This window comes from Nannospalax galili, unplaced genomic scaffold (assembly GCF_000622305.1).
Source record: "Nannospalax galili isolate Female #2095 unplaced genomic scaffold, S.galili_v1.0 scaffold907, whole genome shotgun sequence".
Taxonomy (NCBI): domain Eukaryota; kingdom Metazoa; phylum Chordata; class Mammalia; order Rodentia; family Spalacidae; genus Nannospalax; species Nannospalax galili.
In genome coordinates this window covers 2,115,403-2,139,998 of record NW_008357958.1, presented here as the reverse complement: position 1 = coordinate 2,139,998, position 24,596 = coordinate 2,115,403, and the positions used below count along the sequence as shown (strand labels likewise).

General features: G+C 42.5%; 1 protein-coding gene across 1 annotated transcript in view; it reads left to right on the top strand.

Moving 5' to 3' along the window:
- The window catches only part of Iqgap2 (IQ motif containing GTPase activating protein 2), a 325,046-nt gene that overhangs the window by 20,772 nt on the left and 279,678 nt on the right, over nt 1–24,596 (top strand). The gene's annotated exons all lie outside the window — the stretch shown is intronic.

Here is a 24,596-nt window from a genome sequence, read left to right as displayed (position 1 = left end):
ACTCAGTTACATCACTTAGTATAACAGTTTCTAGTTCCATCCATTTACCTGCAAATTTCATGATTTCATCTTTCTTTACTGCTGAGTAATACTCCATCGTATATATGAACCACATTTTCAGATGATATGCAGGACAGGGTTTATTAAAGCCTAGTTTTTCATTTGCATTATGCATATGTTTTTAAATTGTTTTAATTTTTGATTGATAGATCAGAATGGTGGATGGAGAACAGGTTGCCTTTGACCTCTGTATGTAGTGGAACATGATGTATGTAGTGGAACCTGAAGACTGCTTTTCTGGGGCATGTGGGATTTTCATAATAGAATGTTGTTCTGGTGTATTAACCCAGCTCCTTCAAATGTTAGTGATGTGACCTCGGGCAAGGTGGTTAGTTTCCTGGCTCATGTTTTCCTATAAAATGGGGATAATTTGGACAAATTATCTCTATGGAGTGTTTGCTACATGGAAGGCACTCATCTAGTATAAGCTATTAAGAATAATCTAATACACTTAGAAGATGCTTAAATAATCTCCAGAAGCCGGTATTTTTAAATGCCTTACTGCCATTCTGATGGACTTGGCCTTTCTGTTCAGCCGTTTGGGCCTGGAAGAATGGTGGATCTTAGCTTACTCGCAGAGTGGTAGAGGTGATGAGAGCCAGGGCTCTAAATAACTTCAAGTCGGGGAGAACTGCCTCCCAGGGTGAAGTTTTTATGTGTTGCTGAGGCTGTGGGGTATAGATCAAGCATATATGTTTGGAGAATTCAGGCTTCCTAATGCTTTAGCTAAAGTGGACCCAGGGCTAGACAGCCTGCAGATTTTGAAGGCTGCTTACTTTTCCATTCCCTGGCTTCCCATGAGCCAAGAGACAGCCTAATTCCATGCTATAAAGTTGTTGCTTGTTTGGTTTCGTTTATTTGAGGCAGGGTCTCAGGTATTCCAGGCTGTCCTTGAACTGGCTCTGTAGCTAAAGATGACCTTGAACTCTTGCTCCTTCTGCTTCTGCCTCCCAAGTGCTAAGATTATGGGCACATACCACCACACCCTGTTCCTCAGTTGTTGTCTCTTAATGATTACTTTGGAGATTTTGATAAGTACACTGTGTGGAGTTCCCAGGGTTATTTAACAAGAAAAAAATGTTGGCTTTGCAGAAGAACCTCATATGTTTTGAAACTCAGAGAAGCCTACTTCAGCAGAAAACCCCAGTCTTACCCTTGAGAATTGGATCTGTCTCTAGCTCCCCTGGAAAGCCTGGCAAAAATCATGCTTCACGTCTGTAGGAAGTGACAGGATGAGAAGTGGCGTTATATACACAGCTTAAGAAAGGGGACTGGTTTCTGCCAGTTTAACTCTGATGATACTGATAGCAATAAAGGTACCCACATGTGTACACATGACAGATGCTATTCTAGGCTATTTGTTTATTTATTATTTATTTATTTATTTATTTATTGGTTTTTTGAGATAGGGCTAGCCTCAAGCTCACTATGCAGCCAATAATGGCCTTGAACTCCTGATCCTCCTATCTCTACTTCCCAAATGCTGGGATTACAGACATACACTACCGCTCCTACTTTCTAAGCATTTAAAAATTATATTATCCAATTTAGTTCCCACAATAGCTCTCTGAGGTTGGTAGTATTTGCCCCATTTTACAGGTGGGAAAACAGGCTCAAACAGATTAAGTAACTTGTATAAGATACAGCTAGTCAGTGATAGAGTGAGGATTTGAACCTTGGCAGTATGACTCCAAGCTCTGTACCCAACATACCTGTTGAATTCAAGTTCAGAGTCAACTTTGGTTCTTTGGTAGTCCATATGCTGGATAAAGCATTTAACCATTATATTATTTTCCTTTTAGTTCCTGCTATAACAAATTGCCACTCTTCCATCCAGGATAGCCATTCAATTTGGGGAAAGGAAGATGTCTAGACATCCAAAAATTTTTGGCCCAGTATCTGGCTACTCCTGAACAATGGTGTTACATCTTCAGGAAGAGGCAGCAAGTTAAGATGAGCCCAATGCTCATCTTGGTGGATGATGATGATGATGATGATGATGATAATGATGATTATAGATGGAACCTTGGGTCTTTTAGGTGCTGATCAGTACTCTACCACTGAGCTATGATCTGAGCCTTGATGCCTGCTATTATATCAGGGTTTATTCTTCACCAACACTAAGAAGCCATCACATGAACAAAAGAAAGAAAGAGCAGGAAGGAGGCAGAAGCAGCAGGTAGAAAAGTAAGGACATGGAAGCGTCCTTAGACAAATGAAGCCATGGTGGGCATCAACCTCAGGACAGAGAGAAGAGAGCAGGTACATGAACATTGGCATTCATAGAACAGCAGTATGGTAGAGGAACAAGTAACTCACTAGGGCTTCAGCCCTCTCCCAATGCCTTTATCACATTCTGAGGGAAGGAGCTGGGGAGGGTGGTTCTTTTTAGAACAGTTTCTGTCACGTTTACACTGTAGCGCCTGTAGGTTTAGCCAACAGTTCGGTAGAAAATAGACTCATGTAGAAGCCCTTTGATCAGACTGTATGGCTGAGACAGACATTGTTTCCAACACAATTTCTATAGCAACAGGACTTTCCAAAATAAGCCCGTAACTCATGTTTATGAATATCCACTTTCTGTATTTTGCCTTGGCTGATAGAAAGTACAGAGCCAAATTTGGAACGTAACTATAGAATTTTTGAACGGCTTTAACACAGTTTTCAGTGTATTTATATCCCTTCTGCCTTTATTGTTCTTTATTTATTTTCCTTTTACCTCATTTCATTTCCATTTCTGAATTTTTCTATTAAACAGATCTGTCTTTTTAAGCCTTGGCAAAACTTTGTAGGAAGAAAGTGAGGTATTAAGCAGTGTTCCTTGGACAAACCTGTGCTTGGGCTGCCATCTGTCTCCAGGGAGCTGATGTTCCCCTGGGGCCTGAGGTGGAGGCTGAGCACCCCACTGTCAGTTACTACCACTCAGCTTTGGCTTTTTCCCTGTGAACTGAAGTGGTAAAGTCACAGTGTTACTGGAGTTTGTAGGATCAAAGCTTGGGCTCTGGCTATCCCAATAAGCTAGGTGCAGCCCCCACCGCCATCCCTTGTATGTCAATAAAAGAAACAATTGAGAAAAGCAGATGAAGAAGATTTATTCAATGTGGCTAGGTTAGGAAGAATAAGAAATAAAGAGGTGCATGGACCTAAATACTGTAGTCCTAAATCTATCTTCAAAGGTTCTTTTTTTACAACCCTAAAAAATTTTTTATTGAGGATTTCATACATGGATATAAGGTGTCTTGATCAAATCCACACTCACTCTCTCCACTCCAACTCCTCCTACATCTCCCCATCACTTTTTCCTGACAACTTCGTGTACTCTTTTTGTTTTTTTAATGGGGCTTTTTGCTACTCTAACATTCTCCCCTCTGAAGAGGTAACCCTAAAATCTTTTAGGGATTAGATAAGAGCTCCCAAATACTTTGGACATTTTTGGCCTTTGGAACAGAGTATGTTGCTAAGAGGCCAATGGACATTTTGACTTTTAGCCAAGAAACTATTTTTCTTTGGGGTCTTTTTACCCCAACTGCCTAGCCAGTTCCTACCTCCTAGTATTATCACACCATCCTCTGAAGAGGTTACCCAAATTGCTGATGGGGAATTAGGACGCAGACCACTCTGGCTTCTCCCATGATGAACAGGGACACGGGGTGAGGCAATTGGGGTACCCCTTCAGTGGGTCTATCTAAAAGACTCCCAGATTGTATAACTCTTAACCATAGGGAGAAAAGAAAGTCCTTGACTGGTGCCTAGGAGATGTGAAGAAGTAAAGGCAAGAGTAGTCAACATTACAAGTTCTAGACAGAGAACCAGACAAAGTCAGAACAGGGCAAATTTCAAATGTTCATATGAGAGTCCATTGGAATTTCTTGACAAGAGCTTCCAAAAGCATCCCTCTATTGGGTTCCTCCTCATTTTTCTTTTGTCTGCCAAGGCTGGACTCAGGAGTAATGGTCTCTGGCTTTGTTTCAGGCACTTTGATCACTGCTGGAGTCGCTAGAATCAGTGTCGGTTCCCTCTCAAAGTCTTCTAGATAGGGGGAAAAACAAATTTAGTCACCATTTTCGAACAATAGTGGGTTGTCTCCCTCATTTACAGTTGGGCACTACAGTATTGAAGACCAAGATTTGAAGTCTTACATCTGAGCAGTACTTTCTGATTAGAAACAAAATCATCAATGAGAAATAATTGTCTAAATAACATTTTATATGGACTTAAGCCTAATGTCTGTGAAGTGTAATCCCTTGAACTTTTAAAGAAATATACTGATGACTTTACTCTTTGGTTATACTTTCCTTTTGGGTGGTTAAGACCGTACAGTTTGCCCAAATAAACCAATTTATTTTTACTCTTAAGGTTCTTTGAGGATTTGTTCCTCAGGGGTCACATGGGCTTGGGAGGAGCCCCTGGCTCCTTTCTTTTATCAGTTCCATCTATGTGAAGATAAGTCAAAGGTCTTGCTCAACCGTGGCTGGCTTCACTTGGACGCATGGAGGAAATGTTTCCTCTGTGTTGACCCTCCTCTTTGTGGACTGGATACTAGTTCAAGTCCAAGGTCCTTTTTTTTTTTTTTTTTTTAGGTACATGTGTGGAGGTCAGAAGACAACTGGGGACATCAGAAGACAAGTTGGGGAGTTGGTTTTCTGCTTCTGCTTCTACCATGTGGGTTCTAGGGAGCAAACTCAGGCCCTTGGGCTTGGCAGGAATTGCCTTTACCTTCTGAGCTATCTTGCTGGATCCTTTGGGGGACTCGACATGAGATTTGGGTTTATGTAGATGGCAAGAGGGATATATAACTAAACAGTCCTGGTCAAGGTGTGGTTCCACCCATCACTGACCAATCATTATCTTGGCTCTGATCTGCCCTGTAATGTGGTCCAGTAAATTGTCAGATCTATATGAAGTCTCTTCCTGGGAGGCAAATTCTCCTCTGGTGGGCACTAGGTTTTCAGTTGTGCCTTCCCCCCAGCATGGGGTTCTTGGAGTCATTGTAATTCCTTGGGATCTATTGGTTTCAATGCTCTGATACCCAAAGAGGAAGATATAAGTAACTCTTTAGACTATCTCCTCTCCTGATAGAGTGATTACAATAGTAACTGTTTTGATGGCATCATTAAGCCAAAATGTAAAACACTGACCTTATAGTTGTCAGGGAGAGTTCACAGTGAGTGGAAAAAGAGTTTCTGTGAAGATGGCATGGACCAGGCTCGATGAAGAGTACACAGTGGGTATGAAGGGGATGGGTGTGAGAATAGGTGTCTGGGCGGGGTGGGGGGGGGGCTTGACTGTCCCAGAGGGCAAGGATTCTGTAGACCCTGAGCATCTTTTTCTGCTTTCTCCTCAACATTCCTTCTTACTTGGTGATGGAGTCCAGCCTCCTTTACCATATCCTTCCCTACATTTGTCTGATAAGCTGGTACCTGAGCAGGCTCCACTGGGTCAGGAGGCTGCCATCTTTACTGTCCAGTAGGATAGAGGCTGCAGAACTCACTACACTGGAGACTGAGACTATTTTGGGAAACAGATTCTTCATTAAAATTTTACTGCTTGGTTTTCTTTTTCATCCTCTTTATTTACTACCTTCTGTTGTACATAAACTTTTGAAGTTTGAATAGCAAACAGTTGTTAATGCTGCTGTTGGAGAACCAAAGACACAACTTAAACAGATTGGTCTGTCATGATATGGAGAAATGCTTATATGATAAAGTGAAAAAACAGTACACGCTGGGGAAGTTAGAACTTGGATTACATGGGGATCTCTGGAAGGAAATGCGTCAGATTGTAACAGTTGTTTTAAACAGAATGATGTTTCCTGTTCTGTAGGCTTCATATTTCCCAGAGAGACCTGTAATCATATTTAAAAAAGCATTGGCTTTCATGTGATTCCTTCTGATTGTGAGGGGTCTTCTCCTGTCTGGACTTGCATTGCTCAGGCTCACAGTCTCAGTGGAAATCAGCGGTGGGATGCAGCAACTCACCAATGATCAGCTTGCGGACCCTGAGTTTCCACTACCCTCACCTGTACCCATGAGAGTCCCAGCATCATTTGCATCTCCTGGCTTAGCTCCTACACACCTCATAGGAACAGGAGTTTTTGTGCATTGCTGGGGTCTGCAGTTGGAGGATGGACTGAGTTTGAATTGGAAATTCTTGAGTAACTTCATGGATCTGGTTTAGAGCACGTTTTCCCATAGTCTGTGCCAATATACTCTTCTCTCTTGATGCCCTCAAGTCACAAGATTAGAGTGTTTGCTCAGTCCTGGGTTTCCCTTCATCAGCATCCAGTCATTTTCATGTGTGCAGAATTTTGGTCAGTGGGCAAATCACCAGCAAGGGCCAAATTAGACATAATTGCACATGAGTTTAACTGTAAGATCTGTGGCTTAAAATGCTCTGAAAAGAATGCCAGGCCTGTAGCTTTGTTCTCCCTGGGAACAGCATGCCCCGGAAGAAAGGTTATAGCTCATTTTCCAAACTAAGACACCTAAGGAAAGGGGGCTGAGATTACTGATGCTAAGCAATACTGTACACTGGGCCTGTTCTGGCCAAACCAGGATGCATAGCCATCCTGCCGCTGAGGTCCAGTCCTTCTCTGTTCCATAAAATGAGATTGGCTTTCCTAGACAGCATCTTCACAGTAATCCAGGGAGAAGAGAAGCCAAAACAGTGGGAGAGGATGCTGGAGGGTGCATTCCAGAACAGGGGAGAGCCGGGTTCCTTTTCAGGAAAGTTGAGCGAAAGCTAAAGGCACCATTCAACAGTTGTTTGCATTTCAAAAGCTGGGGTTTGTGCCATTATTCCTTTGCTCTGTTTCCTTGCGAGCCCCCCAGATCCTTTCCCTCTGTCATAAAGGAGAGGGTCTGTGTGCCAGATCTGCCAGGATGCAGTCCCTTTCAGACTGAAGAGAGCAGCCTGGAGTAGTGCTATGGTTCTCACAGCACATGCATAACGCTATAATAGGTAACCAGGTGCCTGAGCTGCATGGGTAATGAGGACAGGACAAGCAGGCCCTTCCTACTGAAAGGACAGGGCCCTGTTCTCTGTCCCTGCCTGTCACACACTCAATGGCAGGCGCTTCTCAGAACTGAGGGGGGAAGCCTTGGAGAGAGGGGAGTGCAGGCCATTGCTGGAGTAGCTTGTTGGGGTGATGGGTATGTTGGGAGGGGCTAGAGGGGGGAGAGAAAACAGCAGTGTAATGAATCCTGAGGGCCAGGCTCTCTGTCTCAGCACTGTGGACCTTTTATACCTGACAGTTCTTGGCTAGGTAGGTGGAATTGACCATTCCTTGAAGGAACCTGGTCATCAGCTAGCTGCTAGTTGGGCCCTCGCATTTCTGACAACTCAAGATGTTTCCAGACGTTGCCAGCTGTCCCTGATGAGGAATCATTACTGTAGTTTTGTAAAGAGACAAAATCAGTTACTGGACATTTCATTTTGTGTAGCTGTGTTTCCTCTGGCCAAGCTCCCACCCAAACTTTTTATAATTCTGTGTACTGGACCAATTAGCATTTGTGACAGTGGGTGGTGATTTCAGATGAAATACCCTCACCTTCATGCCCTTGGATTTGACTTTGAAATAAAGTAATCTGGGCTCCCCTCACCCCTGTCAAGAGTGCCTAAATAATGAGCTTTCTTCTGGAAAGGGGATTATGTTCTTTCCTACTCTTTAAAACCATTTCTTCACAATGTCTACCATGACTAGTGTCTCAGGCTTTTTCTGGACATACCAAATGAGGGTTCTCCAGAGCAGTGCTGCTCATACTCATACGTGTGTATGTGTCACGTGACAATTTAATTCAACTGCAGATTCTGTTCTAGTGAGGCTGGGCTGGGCTGGACTTATGGCTAGAGGAGGTTGCACTCAGTCCAAAGGCTGCATTTGGAGTAGTGAGTAGTAAGCATCACCTCATGATAGGTAAAGAAAAATTGGCACATGTGTCTAGGTGGATAGGGCCAGCATAAGGCTTTGTACAGTCTGCTGTGTGTGTGTGGGGGGGGGCGGCGTTGATCACAGACCCTTCCATGCACATGGGCTGGAGGTGCCCACCTTATCCTGCAGCCATGAAAGCTGTCGGATACTGGGAAAACCAATATTTGCAGAGATATCCCTGGCACTGTTGAGAAGCACTTTAGCACGACAACCTTGGACAGATGAGTACAGCATCTGAATAGGCTGGGAAGGTACAGGGCGGACCCAGAAAGGCAGTGGGGTGGACTGCATCAGATCTGATTTGTTTGCTGACTCCCTGCATTTGCTTGAGCAGAGATCACATGGAAGCTTCCCTTCAGAGGGGCTTTGACCTACCTCTAGTGGTTCAGCTCTGGGGGTGATGGCTACCCAGGTACCTTCCCCATTAGCTCAGTAAGATCCCGGAGTTTTGGGTGACATAAAAAGTAGTTTCGAAGCCAGGTGTGGTGGCACACGCCTTTAATCCCAGCACTCGGGAGGCAGAGGCAGGCAGATCTCTGTGAGTTCAAGGCCAGCCTGGTCTACATATGAGTTCCAGGACAGCTGGGGCTACAGGGAGACCCTGTCTCAAAAAGACCAAAAAAAAAAAGTAGTTTTGATGCTCTCTGACCCTAAGCCTTTGTTTCTGTGTGATGGGTACCAGTGAAGTGGGAGGGAAAGAATGTGATATGGAGGGCTGTGTGAAGAGTGAAACATTTAACTCTGAAGATGCAAAGGGAGGGATGGGGTCCAGGGTGCTGCCCTGTGCTAGAAACTGACTTTGGCCATGACCTTGTGGTTGCAGTGCAATATTCCCATTGCTCAGTAAAGCAACTTACTATAAAACAAACAAACATGAAAAACTTTGGAATTAATAAACTGTCATCCTAGAAAAAAACGGAAATGGAAAATTATTATAAATAAGCTCTACTCTTATTTGTTAACTATAATCATTATGTACCCTTAAGCATATTTCCTTCTTGTTTTCTTCCTTTCTGGATTGGTTTTTATTTCTGTTTTTCCACTATTTCTTTTTATCCCATGTTAAAATTCATTACCATTTTTATCATTGTCATTAAGAGTTTTAAAGTAAATTTCCGTGAATCATAATTTGTTGACATCAGGAGACTGTCAATCCATGGAAGTCACAGTAGGAGATTTGAGTCCAGACAGCCTGACTAGATCTTAAACCCCAAGTTCGCTATTGATTTGCGTTTAATATCTTTGCTCTAGCTGAATGGAAAGGAAGAGGTCATACACACACACACACACACACACACACACACACACACAGAATTATATAGAGTTTTAGCACACTTCAGTTCCCTCATTACCTTTATGCTATAGGTAAGGAGAATAGATATCTCTAGTTAAAGACTGAGGATGGGAGAGTCTTGGGACTTGTCTTTATACCTAGAAATAATAGAATTTCAGATGGGAGAAATATTAATGACCTAGTTATTATTAGATAGGTAGACATATGTGCTATATTCAGTTATATAATGTCGCATTATAAGTCATCCCCAAATATAGTGAAATAAAAGCACTACCACATGCTTACAGACTTTCCAGACAGAGAATTCAGCCAGGACTCGAGGTGGTGGCTTGTTTCTGCTCTGTTGACTGGACTAATTAATGAGCCTCAGCTGGAAAGACTCAAGCTGCTAGATGTTGGACTCTGGAAGCTTCTACATGTCCCTGGTACCTGGGGTGACTTGAAGGCTGGTTCCAACTGGCCTGTTCACCATGTCTCCCAGCATGGTGGCTAGCTTCCAAGAGGACTCTGGTCAGGGAGTGTGAATGTACCAAGGGCTGTGTGGAGAAGGCATGGCTCTGATAACTAGACTTTGGCAGTCACATGATGCTACTTCTGCTACTCTCAATTGGTTGGAGTCATTGCAAGTCTGCCAGATGCAAGGAGTATGGACCCAATTCTCTTTGGAAGGAATTAAAGAATTGGCAACCACAAAGCAGCACATTATTATTAAGCTTATACCAAACCATGGCACTGGTTCCATAGAAAATTAGCTTGAGTAGAAGTCTGCCATGCTATATCAAGTGAGTTAATTATAAATGGAGAAAAAAAAAAAAGAGGTGTGAACATTGGGACTAGAGAGATGGTTCAGTGGTTAAGAGGCTGTTCTTTCAGAGGACCTGGGTTTGCTTCCCAGGACCCACATGGCAGCTAACAACCACATGTGACTCCAGTTTCAGGGGCTCTGACACCCTCCTCTTGCCTCTGGGGGCATTGCACTGATGGGTATACTTACATAAATTCAGGTAATACTCATACACATAATTTTTAAAAATTAATTTAAACAGCTGGGAATATTGTAAAGAATGAAAAATTGAAGTGTATAGAAAAATTGGTGCTAACTTAAATGCCTAATAGTTGGGAAGTGGTTTAAACAAATTATCAAATAATTCATTGGGGAGTGGTTTAAATAAATTATCAAATATTTACCTAAGGTATAATAAAGCAACCTTGAAAAAAGAGTAAAATAGGGGCTGGAGAGATGGCTTAGTAGTTAAGAGCACAGGTTGTTCTTGAAGAAGACCTGAGTTTGAATCCCGGCACCCACATGGGAACTAATGACTCTCCATAACTCCAGTTCCAGGGATCCCACATCTTCTGTCCTCCTCAGGGACTGCACGACAACATGAGTGTTCTTGCTTACACACATGCAAGCAATAGGGCACACATACACATACACATAAAAATAATAAATAAAATATTTTATTAAAAAAGCAAAATAACTTTATGGTTTATATAGAAATCTATCTAAAAACTAAGTGAAAAAGATTATTTACAGAAAAACATGTATGCAATGGTCATTAGTATTTCATATAACATATTTGTATGTAAAAATTTAGGGAATCGTTTTATACAAGGTTTACCTTTTTTATTATTTAGTGTGTATGTATCTCTGTGCGAGTGTAGGTGCTAGGTGCTTGGGTTCCACAGCATGCATGTGGATGTCAGAAGAACAACTTTTTGGGACTCAGTTTTCTCCTTCTGCCTTGTTGAGACAGGGCCCCTCTTATTTCTGCTGGGCTGCATACTCTGAACTAGCTTGCCCATGAGCTGACAGCTGATTCTCCTGTCTCTGCTTTTCATCTTGCAGTAGAAGTGCTGGGATTACAGACATGCACCATTGCATCCAGGTTTTTTAAAATAGTTATTATTTTTATTTTATGTGTATGAGTGTTTTACCTGCATGTTTGTAAGTGCATCTGTGTTGTGCGATGCTCACGGAGGTTAGAAAAGGGCATCAGATGCCCTGAAACTGGAGTTATGGACGGTTTTTAGCCACTGTGTGGGTGCTGGGAACCAAACCTGTGTACTCTGAAACAGTAGTCAGTGTTCTTAACTGTTGAGCCATCTCTCCAGCCTCCGCTGTATCCAGTTTTTTACCTTGGTTTCAGGGATCTAGCTCAGGTCGTCAGGCTTGTATGGCAAATGCTTTTACCCACTGTGCCTCTTCCTGACCCTGGAAATAGTTTTAAAGGCATTAGTGGAGATTTCTAAAGAAAGACAAGAGTAGAATTTGGGTAGGCATGCAGAAAACATCACATGTTATTGAGTTCTGTGATTTTAACTTTTAAGTGTATTAGTTTTGTTACTTTCTAAACATAAAACTATAAAATCTGCCATATCTTGGGGCAGGAGATCTGGTTCAGCAGGTAAGAATAGTTACTACTCTTCCAGAGAACCCCAGTTTGGTTCCTAACACATATGTTGGTTGGTTCACAATCACCTGTAACTCCAGCTCAGGGGATCTAATGCCCTCTTCTGTTCTCCAGGGGCACCCGCACCCATGTGGGACACACACACACACACACACACACACACACACACACACACACACAGAAAGAGATACATAAAATTAAAAAAAAAATCTCTCATACCTCAAAATGAGTTATTAGGTGTAACGAAAGTGGCTTTTGCACAGGTAGGCACCAGGCAGTCTAGTGTGCACAGTAACTGTCAGAGAGATTTCGGAAAATGGTCTTGGTTTTCTGTTTCGTTTTGTCTTCTTTTATACATGATCTCCATAAGTAGCCCAGGCTGGTCTTGAACTTGTGCTCTTCCTGCCCCAGCCTCCTAGATGCTGAGATTAGAAGTGTTTGCTGCCATGCTCTGTGGTCTTCCTGCTTTCTTTCTTCCTGCTAGGCAGTTTCTTTAGGGACAGCACCATGTCTGGAATGTGGAGTGATTCCAAATGGTCTTTTTAGAATGACTTCAGTAGAAATGAAGAATAGCCATACTTATGTTGGGGTGAAACATTTAAACTTACATTAGCTTCCAAATGAAATTAACTGTATTCACATAATCAAATCGGGCAAATTCAGTGCCATTAGAAGAGATGTATGGCTTTAAGCAAAATTAAACTGGAATATTTCTGAGCTGATTTTCTGGGGTAGGTTCTGGGGAGAAGCATATGCCCCTCTAGCTAAAGAAGCAGGTAGAAGTGGGAATGGGGACCCCTCTGTGTTTGAAGGGTCCTGGTCCCCTGCCTCTTTCCTGATTTGTACAGCAACCTGGTTGTAGCTCATTTTTCAAATAATTACATTATTTAAAATAGTATCATAATATGAGCTTGTAAGAGTCACTTCCCCCATACGAGGAGTTGAGCTAGGCTCTGGCCCAGCAGCGAATTACTGATACTTCCTGTCCTTATGGCATTTACCACTTAATAAGATGAACATAAACATAAAATAACTAATAATGAGAAGATTAGCTCATGGCAACTTTCAGAAAGACATCAGGCTGGCTCTTCTGGTAGCTTCTCTGACCTGCTGTGCTCTGTGCCCTGAAAGGCAAACTATGGATCTTGTATGGGCTGTCCTCTCTGACTTTGAGATATGTTATGTATGTCCCTTGCTCACTTCCCCAGGTAGGTCTCTGTGAGTTCAAGGCCAGCTTGGTCTACATAGTGAGTTCCAGGCTGGCTGGAGCTACAAGGAGACCCTGTCTCAAAAAAGACCAAAAAAAAAAAAAAAAAAAAAAAAAAAAAAAAAAAGATAAACTTTTTTCACCTAGCCTGCTTAAGTATGATTTCTTTCCTGCCTGGACCCTCTGGTTAGATGACAGTCCCATTTTGCAAATAAGTAAATTGAGACTCAGAGACGAGCATACCATTACTGGGATTTGAATCAGGGTGTTTTATGTCAAAGCCCCATTCTCAAACTCAGAACTTTAGTATCTACCTACAGCATCCAGTGGATTCTCACAGTCATCTTCAAATTGAGGAGAAACTTGAAAACAAAGTTTTTCTAAGAAGTTATGAGGCTAAAAGCAAAACAAAAGCTAACAAATATCCTTCCCATCAATTCTTGTAGTTCTGAGATTTTTGTTACTTTGTGTGCTTACTTGTTTGTTTTGAGGCAGGGTCCCTAGTCCAGGTCTCAAACTTTTGAACCTTTTGCCTTCGCCTCCTGAATGCTGAGATCATAGGCGCGCACCACCACACGCAGCCTTTTGCTCCTTCAGATCGCCATCAAAATCATTTTATGTCAGGGAGGACAAAATGGAAGTGATCAAACAACCAGACTGTGGCCTTATTACATAGAGTTAACTTAGGCTGACCATTGGTTGTTTGCAGACATCTATCTTTAATTGCCCAATGTAAGGGCATTTAGAAGTTGAGTTGGGGTACTCTGAAAGGGACTTGTTCTAATTGGTACAAAGCTGCAAGGCTCACAAGGCTGCTGGTGGCTCTTTTAAAAGAGAATATTTGTTTCTGTGTGTGATCTCTTGAGTTATAAATACCAGGACTTACTCATGTTACCTGCCTCACCTCAATGCATCCTGACTTGTATCCATTTCCTTGACCTGCAGAGGAATTCACACAGTTTCCTTGGCAACTTGGTTCATGATCAAGAGCTGGGTCCTGAAGCCAGCCTGCAGAGGAGCTACTCCAGGCCTCACAGATTATCATCGACCAGGGTCCTTGGCCCTTGTTTCATGGTTTCCTCATTTGACAAGTGGGAATAATAGTACCTCCCCCACACAGTTTGTCCGGATTAAATGAGTCTTGTAAAGGGCTTAAGAGTGCTTCTAGCTCGGCTGTAGGTGCTCTGTAGGGTTAGCATGTGGTTTTCATTGCTCTCCTCAGCATCCCCACAGCTGGGACTCTGGTTGACCCTTCCCCCCTCTGTGTAATTCCCTTACACTGTAAATCTCGTCTGTCACATTTCAGTGGATTTTTCTTCATTTTTCCTGGAAAGAATACAGAAACTTCCAGAAATATCTACTATTAGTTTATTCATTTATCTTTTGTGCTAGGGCTGGAACTAAGGGCCTTTCATATATGAGGCAAGTACTTTTCCTTTGACCTACATCCTCAGCCTTGAAGCATGTACTTTGTGTGTGAGTGTGAGTGTGTGTGTGTGTGTGTGTGTGTGTGTACGTGTTTCTGTGTGTGAAGGTATGTATATATTCATGCACATGGACGCCAGTAGTAGATGTCAGATGTCTTTCTCAATCACTCTCCACGTTGTTTTTTGAGATAGGTTCTCTCTGATCCTGGATGTCTCAGATTTGAATAGCCTGGGTGTCCAACAAGCCCCGGGGATTCTCCTGGCTCTACCTTTCTAGTGCTGGGAATATAGCCACTTAACTGCCAGCTTTTTTTATGTAGGTGCCGGGTATCAAACTCAGCTCCTCATTCTTGCCCAGCAAACACTTTACCAACTAAGCCATTTCCCTAGTCCCTGAAGTTTGTGCTTTTGAAGAGGTCTTGTCTGTCATGGAATGTGAGAATAAAGAATCAAAGGGGGGAAGAAGGGATTAAGTACCTGGAGGGAACAGGAGGCCAGTAGATGGAGGGCTCCAACAATGCTGCCTGTACAGAGCCAGCACCTTGGATTCTTTGAAGCTCAGGGATGGGTTTGGATTGGTTTCTACTTTGGGTTCTGTTGAGAATATGCCAGGTGCCCTTTGCTATTCGGTTTCCACCTTTTGTGTCTCTGTGTCTTTAACTGGCAGAGTACCACCAGCACCTTTGACTTCTCAATCTTCTGGTTAGCTTGTAGACTGAACTGTTGCAGACAAGACTCTCTTTTGTATCAGACATGCGAAGATCAGCTTTAAAAAAATGTTGTTTTGCTTAAGAGAATTAGAAACTCCTGTAAGCCATCAATGTAAGAGGCTAGTTGTGAGGATGAGCTGCCAAAAAGAGGCGGCATCAACGTGGATGCAGGTGGGGTCTTTAAGGCACAGAAAATAGTACCAAGCTCTCCCATGTTGATGCCAGAAGCTGGGAAGGACTGCTCTGTCCACCAGATGAGGGAAGGGGCAAAGCAAACCCCTACCCACGAGCTAGGAAATAGCCACTGGAGGAAGAAAAGGCGCTGGGCCCAAAGCTTGAATCCCTGTAGGTCAGCTAATCAAGTCCCCACCTCCAGGGGAGGCATTAACAAGTATATAAAGCCTACAGAGAAGGGTGAGAGGCTGTTCAAAGGGGTCTTCATGGATAATATCCCTAATGTATTCCTTAATGATGGGGTGTGGCTGTGGGTATGCATGGAAGATGTTCTAATTCTCTTCCTGCTGGCCTTCAAATTAAAAGGTAAATCTATGGTATGATTTCCTAGAATACTTTTCAAACTCCCAGTGGGTTGACTCATGTCCTTGAATAGAAATGTGATCGCAGTTATAAAACTTCCTTATAACATCTGTATTCTTTATATTCTTCATTATAACATTATAGTCTTTGTCACACTGCATACCTATGGATTGGATTAAACCCACTGAGCAGCAGTCATAGTGAATATGTCAGCTGTGTGTGTGTAATGGGGACGGGAAGGCATGTGACTTCTGTATCACACTAGGTGAACCACACACATGCTACAGATCCAGGGCCACAAGGCCAACATGAGATATACCTGCCCCCTCAGGCTGCCCTTGGGCTTTCACACTGAGTGTGTAAATGCCTCTCCTTATCCACTGAGGCACTACTCATCACTATAGCCCCTTGTCTCTTTTCCTCCTAAACTTGAAGTCAGCGAACAACATGGCACCAGGAATAAAGGTCAAATTTATCCTGCTTGACTCTAAAGAGAGATGGTGCAAAATCATGTGTAACCCATGTCCTGGCTGAAAATGGCTTCTGGAAGGGACTTGAGCAGTAGGAGAGCCTACTGCCCCACAGAGAGGAAAGTACCATGAGTTAGTGAGGAGGCATATACACATTAATGATTTGCAGGATTTTAAATCATATACTCATTATAGAGCCTCATTTCGATACAGTAGTTATCTGGCATATAAAAATAGATGGAAGCAAAGGTTATGATGAATTTACAAACTTTAAAGTTCAACTTTGTCCCACTATATGTTTGTGGGAGGACAGAGCTCATAGAGAAAGAACACACTGTAGAATTTATACCTTTGACTTGGGGCTTCCTGGCAGTGGGGCCCAAGATAAGTCTTCAGCTCTCTGAGCTGTTCTCTGTAAAGTACAGCTGACTGTTTAGCAGAGTTGTTGGGAAGATCAGTAGCTGTATGTCAGTCCAGGTGCACAGAGAACTAATGAATGGCAGCTGCCATGAGACAGGGCCTTGTCTATCTGAAGTATATCCAGAGTGTTGCCAAGAAGCAGGTGTTCAGTTGTAGGTTTGTGGCAGATGTTTATCACATCACCAACCAAACTCAAGACCCCTTTTATGAGCTCCGTATATCTAATTTTAATCCTTTTCTGTACTTTTTTCTACTTGAAAGCCATTTTGGCATATTTGTTCCTTTCAATTAGGATACATGTGGAGGACTGAATAATTTCCAAATGACTGACTGACAAAGGGGAGGTCACCTCCTTACAATAGTGGAAGGAGTGATAGAGTTAGAAAGCCAGTAGATGCCAATATTTTTGGATACAAGATTCATGAGGAAGGGGCTGGAGAGAAGGCTCAGCAGTTAAGAACACTGACTGTTCTTGCAGAAGACCTGGGTTCGAATCCCAGCACCCACATGGCAGCTAACAACTGTCGGTAACTCCAGTTCCAGGGGATCTGACAGCCTTTTCTGTCCTCCATGGGCATTGCACGACACGAGTGCACTTATTTATGTGCAGTCATAACACTCATACACATTAAAAAAAAATTCATGAGGAAAAGGCTATTTATATAGTCTCAAAGTGTCTTCTCCCAAATGGAGAAACTTGGCATGTGTCCCTGGAACCAACTGATTAAAGTTAGCATCACCCACCTGGAGACAAACTGACATCATGTGATATATGTGGAAAGAATACAACCTACGTTTTACATTGTGTGCTTATGTGCAAAAAGTGATCACTTTCTCCCTATGAGGAAATTTCAGACAGATTAAACTGAACAGATGTTCTGTGATGAAATCACTGGTTGGAAATCCTCAAAAATATAAAGTGAAGAATTGGAGAGATAGCTCAGTTGTTAAGAGCACTGGCTGCTCTAACAACCATCTGTAACTCCAGTTCCAGGGGATCTGGCACTCTCTTCTGACCTCTGTGGGCATTGCATGACATAGATGCAGGCAAACACTCATACACATAAAAAATAAATAAAAATTTAAAATAAAGTAAATAAAGATAAAAGCTGATAGCCTTCCAGAATAGGGAGGCTAGAGATACATGACAGCCAAATGCAAGGACAAAAAGAAAACTATGCAGGTGACCAAGGATACAGCTCAGTGGTATGGAGTAAACCTGTGCTGCAGCTGGGGCTGGAGAGATGACTCAGTAATTAAGAGCACTGGCTGCTCTTGCAGAGGACCCAGGTTTGGTTTCTGTCACCCACATGGTGACTAACAACCATCTGTAATTCAATTTCCAAGAGATCCGATGCCCTCTTCTGGCTTCCAGGGCATTGCACCTACATGAAGAACTTACATACATGCAGACAGAATACTCATACGCATAAAATAAAAATACATAAAATAAATTTTAAAAAGCTTTTGTTGCAAGTACATTGTAAAAACTTGAATGCAGAGCACACATAGAGTAGCCAGCTTGAGAGGAGTTATGACTGGGAATGACACAGAGTTGTAGGATTTGGGGGGATTTTTTTTTTTGAGACAAGGTCTGCCTGTAACCCCAACTGGCCTGGAACTGAATATGTAGACCAGGCTAACCTCAGTCTTACAGAGATTCACCTGCCTCTGCCTCCTGAGTGTTGTGATTAAAGGCATATACCACCATGCCCTGGCCATGTTATAGAATTTTGTAAGTTACAAGTGATAATTGTGTTACAGGAAAAATTGTGCATGGAAGATAGGCTGGAGCAGGGAAGGGCTGGCACTGCCTTTGTGCCTATGTGAGTGTCAAGGAGGCAGAGCCTCACCTCCACTCTCTCCACTCATTCATGTAGCAAGGCTTTATGCTGGGATTCGCAGTCTTTCTTTGCTTGTTGGAACTGTTCCCTTTGCCTTTCAATTCCCCCTAGATACCTCTAATTCCTTCTGACCATGTATCAAGAGGGTAGGACGGTTGACTCGGGATTGCCTGGATAGACCAAAGTCAGCTACAGAGGAATCTAGCTTAGAAGGCAGAAGGTTATGCACAAATGGAGGCATTGGGATGGCAGTAGAAGGAGTGCTAGGAGATGGAATGAGAACTCAACATTTCAAACAGCAGAGCAAGGACCAGTTCCTTCAGCCTCCAGCCCTACTTCCCATGGACGCAACTCTAAATATGTTGCTAGGGAAAGCAGATCCATGTGGACTATGACTACTGGTGAACTGTCCAATAAAGAGCTTGTCTTAAATATGTGTATATGTGTGTATTTTATTTGTTTATTTAGTGTGTGTATTTGTGTGTGGTGTATGTATGTGTTTGTATGGGTGTGTGCATTTGTGTGGGGTGTGGGGTTGTGTGTATATCAATTCATACACTTGCCAGAGGTTGATGTCACGCTTCCTCTGTTGCTGTCCACGTTGTCTTGAGACAAGGTCTCTCAGTGAACTTGGGGCTCAGAGTTTCAGCTAGACTGACTGGACAACAAGCCTCTGAGACCTGCCTGTCTCTACCTCCTGGCACTGGAATTATAGGTGTATTCCACCTCAGTTGGCTTTAATGTGGATGATGGGGACCTGAACTCAGATCCTCATGCTTGCATAGCAAGCACTTTATGCACAGAATCACCTTCCTAGCTCTGAGTATTTAAATTAGTTGTGACTATGACTTAACAACTGATGTCTAATGAACTCCGTGCACATGGTCATATTGCAGTGGTATGTGTTTTTAAGTGGGTCAAGTTAGCTGATTGAAAGAATTTGCAACAGTGGAGTGAAGCTGCCTGGCTCCTTCACTTTGAGCTGCCACTTGGCCTTCCCACTGTCATCTGTCTGTAAACCTCTCACTTATACTGCTAGAATCAGCTATAAAACATCCCAGGCAGTTCCTTGCTCTTGCTGGAAGAAGCTCAGAGACTTTTAGGAGACCTGGGGAAACATAGTTTGCCTTAGAGGTTTTCATTAAACAGAAGCTTTGAAAGTGGAGGAACAGGTGAGAAGATGGGGAACAAAAAAGGCAAAAATGCATTTTGAGGTTTGTTTACCACTTCTCTTTTTGTTTCGGTCATTTTGATACAGGGTCTCCCTGTAGCCCCAGCTGGCCTGGAACTCACTATGTAGACCAGGCTGGCCTCCATCTCACAGAGATCCGCCTGCCTCTGCCTCACAAGTGTGTATGCTGGGATTAAAGGCATGCACCACCTTGCTCACCCTGTTTACCATTTCTTTATTCTTTTTATTTATTTTTGATTTTTCTCTGTCTCTCTGTCTCTCTCTCCTTTGCTACAGGGATGCTACTAAGTATCCCAGGCTGGCCCTTAATTTGTGATCTTTCTGTCTGTTGTCTCCCAGGTGTTGGGATAACAGATGTGTACCCCTGTGCTGAATTAAATCTTCAAAACAAAATTTTCTCATTCTTGCCCTCACTTCTCCAATTTTCTTTTGAAACAGAGTCTTGCTGTGTAGCCCTAACCATATGTAGTCCAGGCAAACTTCAAACTTCATTCCTCTGCCTTTGCCTCCCGAATGCTGGGATTATAGACGTGAACCCCCATGTCCAACTTCCAAGCATATTTCCCACCAACTTCCTTTCTCTTCCTCCTTCAAGCCTGACTTCAGACTTTATTCATCTAGAGAACCTGCTTAGATTAATCCCATTATTGAACAGTCGCTTGTTCCCCCTTGCCTTTCCTGTTCTTTGTGCTATAATTGGTTTGCACTTTTTCCAGAGGAGCTTTGTAACTTTCCTCCAATGTGAGATGTGCCTTCAACTGCTGGATTGTAAACTAGTTCCTCACAGAATCCTCCCACCCCATTTCTTCTCTCTACCCCTGAAGTACTTTCTGACTATTTTTAACCATAAGTTAGAGACTTTGGTGTAAACCAAAAGAAACACATTGTGTTTTATTTATTGGTGTTAATTATAAGGCATTTGGAATGAGTTTGAGGACTCTGAATCTCTGTAATTCTCTGCCAACATTTTGCACCTAGGAGACCATCAATAAGAAATTTCCATCCCTGCTTGGCTCCATAATTGTGGATACTTCTGCTACACAAATGCTGGCAGGACTGAGTGTCTGGAGAAGAAACAATGACTTAATTCTGAAATTGTGTTCAAATCCTCTAAGGAGCTAGTGGCTGATACACAGAGAGAGCTTGGCTGTCTCCTCTGGGCTGCCATAGACACATGGTGAGGGGGATTTACATACAGTACTGTGGTCCGGTCCTCAGCCAAGAAAGCAGTGCCTGAAGGTATCAGCTAATCTTCAGACTTTAGTCTGGGGCAGAACAGCACCAGTTATATTTAAGGTGGTAGTGTCCTGCATATTATATCGAGGTCTCTGAGCTTGACAAAAGCATCAGAATGCCTAAAAGCCTTTTGTCTGCCTTCTGTTTATAAGAACATCCATTCGTCTAAACTTGGGACCTTCAACTTTCTGAATGCAATGGTATTGCATATTAAAACAGGAGGCACACAAGCCAAACCCTTGCAGCTTTATAAACCTAGTGGGGGTAATGCCTGCCCATGAGAGAGTGTTCTATATTCATTTGTGTTTTCCAAGTAGTTCACAAGATCAAGGTTTGTATTTATTCTCTCGAACCTGCAAACTGTGTGAGCCTCACCCTCCTTTATACATTCAACTCCCTCCATGAGCCGTTCTAGTTCTTCCTCCTGTTCCCAGGCCTGATGACTGAAAGGAATAAAAATATTTGTTCTACTACAACTGGGTACCAGCGAAACACAAAGGCCACTGAAAAGTAAACAAAAAACCAGGAGAGGTTTGAAGAACAGGGACAGCTATCCCCAGGATGTTGAACAAAACAGTGAACCCATTTTAGTCTTAGGCAAGTGGAGGCAGTGACGCTTGCCCACCTATCTGAGGCCTGGTGATTCAAGAGCATGGGTGGGGCTGCACTGTATAAATATATGACACCTCTGAAAGTACAGAGCTCAGTATATTCAGTTCCAGTCTGGCTGCTTGATATTGGCCTGTCTGTAGTGTGTTATATCTGCTCATAAGCCCAAGTCTCTGGAAAACCCTACATGTGTGAATGGACAGTGTCTTTCATGACCAGCTTGAAGCCAGAAAAGCTCCTTAGTCTTGAGAACTAGCCCGATCTGCATTGATCTAGAATATAATCATGTTGAAATATATTTTTGTTCCATGACTGTATTGTCAACACATCCCCATTTGCATAGTGTGACCCATTTGGGGGCTGAGTTTTTGGCAATATTTTAAAAATCGACTGTCCTGAATTATGTGCTAATTCACACTCACTAACAAACAGCATATGCTTGTGTTAATAGTACCCTTCTGCACTACATCAGTCTTCTAACTGCGTCTGGTACGCTCAACTTCTCTTCCAAATGAAACTTTCAATTTTTAGTTGGCTCCTTAGTATATCCTTAGAACAGTGGGATGTATCTGTGTTTCTTCCCCTTAATTATACAAACTTGTCTTTATGCAAATTGGCACACTGGGTGACTTTCTGGTGCAGCACCATATGCAGGTTCCACCTCCACCATCTGAAGTCACAAAATGAGTTGGCTGTTGCTTGCTGGCTTCCTCTTTCTTCCCCCGTACCATACTCTTCTTCGTCCTGTTCCTTCCTTTGCCAAATCCTGCCCATTCACAGCATCACCGTGTTTTTCTTTTCTCTCAAATTTAGACGCATAGGGTTTCCTGTTGAGCAGGTTTATTGCAGCCTTCTCTTCAGTCTCCGGATTGGGTCCCCTTCCCTTCACTCTACTCCTTCACCCCTCTGCCACATGCTTTCTCTCATAGACTTACCACTCCAGGCTCTCCAGATGGTTGGGCCTTCTAACCAAACATCGAAAAAACCAGCCAGTGTTAATCATTTTCTGATCATGTCCTCTCTGCTGCCTTGAACTTCTGTGATTGCCTTTCCTTACACAGTAAAACTGACTAGTCATTGAACATGCTGCATGACTGAAATCCTTCTCAAGAAGTTCCCACTTAGATGTGGGAAAGTCATCCTTTACATCAGACCCAGCTTTAAGGCCTTCATCCTTATTTTATTTTTCTGTAATTGAAGATTTTAACAATTTGAACTTTTCTTCCAATATAAACATCCTTTTTAAAAAATATATTTATTTTTATGAGTATGAGTGTATTGCCTGCATGTAAGTGCACCCATGTCTTGCAGTGCTGGTGGAGGTCAGAAGAAATAGGATTCTCTGGAACTAGAGTTACTGATGGTTATCAGCTGTGATGTGGGTGCTGGGAATCAAACCTAGGTCCTCCACAAGATCAGTCATTGCTCTTAGCTGCTGAGCCGTCTCTCTAGCCCCCAATATAGACATCTTAAAGGAATATATGCCAATGGTATAGAGGATTGGGAAGATGTGTAAGAGTCAAAACATATAAAAGGAAAAAAAAAACCAAACCCAGATCTGCCTTCTTGAAAGCATTTTACTTATATATTGGTGTTTCTTTCTTAGCTTTACATTTTAATTATGGTACATATAATATAACATATACATCTAATTAAAATATACACATGATATATCTGCAGCATGTGTATATGTGTGTAGAATTAAACTTGTGGTATTCTTTTCAACTTCACACATTCAATTTGCAAGTTATGTGGGCGATAAGTGTTAAAGTCACTAAGCAAGAGGACCATTGAATATAATCCTAATTACTTTTGAGTAGCTAGCTGATATAATTATTTGTTGTGTTCATTCTGCATTTGTATGTTTTTTATTTAATAATTGTTTATACCATAATGTAGCTATTCATTTAAAATATATGCCATTTTAATATTTTCAAATCTAGTTATTTAATAGTTTTATATATAATATACTTTGATCATGTCTCCTTGTTATCCTCTCTTATCTCCCTGCCCCTTCTTCCAAACTCCATCTTCCCAGTAAGTCACCCTCCTACTTGCATGTCTTTTTTTCTTTGTTTCTTCCTTTCCTTTTCTTCTTTTTCTTGTGGCCCCATTGCATTTACTTAGGGTTGCTTGCATGAGCTTGGATGGAGAGTTATTTACTTGAGCAAGGGCAACTCACCAGTGGCTACACCACTGAGGAATATGACTCACCCTGCCCAGCAACCATTAACTGCCTCCAGCTCTTCAGGGTGGGTGGGGCCTCGTGAGCCCTGCCCCACTCATGATGGAATGCTGGTGGGCCCAGTCCTGTGCAGGTCTTGTGCAGTAACCACTGCTGCTGTGAGATCATGGGTGCAATAGGCTTGTTCTGCTCAGAAGACAACAGTACACAGCACTCCTCCTCGTCCTCCCACCCTTACATTCTTTCTGCTCTATTTTTTTAAATAATATGATTTTTTTTAACTTTTATAAAAACTTTATTGAGAATATCATACACGCATATAAGGTGTTTTGATCAAATCCATGCCCACTCCCTCCCCTCCAACATTACCCCCTCTGAAGAGGTAACCCTAAAACCTTTTAACATTTTTGGCCTTGGAACAGAGTATGTTGCTAACAGGCCCAAGGACATTTTGACTTTTAGCCAAGAAACTGGCTACATTTCTTTGGGGTCTTTTTACCCTAGCTGCCTAGCCAATTCATACTATTCTTTATTTTTTATTTATTTATTTATTTTTTGGTCTTTTTGAGACAGGGTTTCCCTGTAGTCTCAGCTGTCCTGGAACTCACTATGTAGACCAGGCTGACCTTGAACTCACAGAGATTCGCCTGTTTCTGCCTCCCAAGTGCTTGGATTAAAGGCATGTGCCATCACACCTGGCTCCTACCTCCTATTCTTATCACTCCATCCTCTGAAGGGGTTACCGAAATTGCCAATAGGGAATAGGGATGCCCACCACTCTGGCTTCTTCCATGCTGAACAGGGATGCAGGGTGAGGCAATTGGAGTACCCCTTCAGTGGGTCTATCTAAAAGACTCCCAAGTTGCTTAACTTTTGCCTCTAAGGGGAGAAGAAAGTCTTTGAATTGTGAATGGGAGATGTGAAGGAGAAGTAAAGGCAAGAGTAATTAGCATTACAAGTTCTAGACAGGGAATTAGAAAAAGTCAGAACAGGGCAATTTTCAAATGTTCATATGAGAATCCATTGGAATTTCTTGACAAGGGCTTCCAAAAGCATCCCTG